This window comes from Sardina pilchardus, chromosome 7 (genome assembly GCF_963854185.1).
Source record: "Sardina pilchardus chromosome 7, fSarPil1.1, whole genome shotgun sequence".
NCBI classification, from domain to species: Eukaryota; Metazoa; Chordata; class Actinopteri; order Clupeiformes; family Clupeidae; genus Sardina; species Sardina pilchardus.
In genome coordinates, this window is record NC_085000.1 from 14,294,038 (window position 1) to 14,295,227 (window position 1,190).

The 1,190-nt window shown below is 46.6% G+C and overlaps 1 protein-coding gene across 1 annotated transcript in view; it reads left to right on the plus strand.

The window, feature by feature from the left end:
- Positions 1-544: 544 nt before the first annotated feature.
- LOC134087374 (transmembrane protein 198-like) overlaps positions 545-1,190 on the plus strand; it is a 9,306-nt gene continuing 8,660 nt past the window's right edge. The window contains exon 1 of the mRNA XM_062540824.1: positions 545-569. The gene's annotated coding sequence lies outside the window, so the exon portion shown is untranslated. The remainder of the gene's footprint in view (positions 570-1,190) is intronic.

The window sequence follows — 1,190 nt, forward strand, 5'->3', positions numbered from 1 at the left end:
GAGAATGCAACAATGAGGTTATGAAGGTTGTTTAGCCTACTGGGGCGAAAACAACGGGATTTAAAACTGAGTTGTGATATTTGAAAATAAATAAGTCCGTTGGCTGCCTGAATGACAGCCAGCAGGTACAATTCAAATGGAAATGAGCGGGCCTCCTCTAAACAACGCTCTGCTTCCCTCTCCGAGCCACAGCGCGAGTTGCCAGATCCCTCTCTCTGGTGCAAGACGGGGCCCCTCGCCAGCACAGGAAATGGAACGGTTAAGACGTTGATTTTCTGGCAACCGCATGCAGACTGTAGCCGCTTCTCTGCGCGCATTACCGCCACAGCAGATGGCCCCGCTATGATGTCAAACGTCGTCAGCTGAGCGTGTGGTGGCAGACGCAGATTTAAACTTCAAGTGCATGACTGGCCGACAGCTTGCCTGCCGTTACCCCAGCATCACAGGAGGACTATGCATTATTAGATCAGCAACACACTTCTCAACCTTCACATTACGCATCGGTTTAAAGAGACTAGAGTTTGGATAATATGCCATTTAAGTCCGAAAAGAAGTTTTCTCTTCGCTGGGTGAGTATTTACATTTTCTAAAGTTTCATTGTAGCTGTGTCGAGTCTGACAAATTAACCATCAGCTCTTGTGTTTGTGAGTTTAGAAGCAACATGTGGTCTTCTGGGGTGTTCTTAAAGTAACGAAGGCTATTTGTTTTATTTTGAGTAGCCTAACTGGGACTTTAGATTAGCTTTTCTTTTAAATATAGGCTACAATTTAATCTACCTGCTCTGTAAAAAAAAAAAGTAAGCTGCGTCACCAATGAAATGATCAACAATGAGTGTTACAGACTGTCCCGTAATGGTGATGTGACATTAGAGACACTCCTTACTGAGATTTGGCTGAATTAGTTGGTTGAACTGCATGTCTGAAGTTGCTGTGTTCCCTTATTTACGTGAGGTAGCCTACAGTAGCGCAGCGGTGTAAAGACCGGAGGTCGTAGGCTACGAAGGGACACGAGCCTACACGGTCACTCAAGCCTACTCTCACCTGGAGACCTTTCATGGTTCTCCACAACTCTAATCCTGAGAGCCCAGTCCGGGGAGGGAGGCAGGGAATGGAGCAAAACACCACCTAATTCTCCCGGTAATTCAATTTAGAAACGACACGAGCAACAGCGCGAAAGCCGCTTAGCGCGAC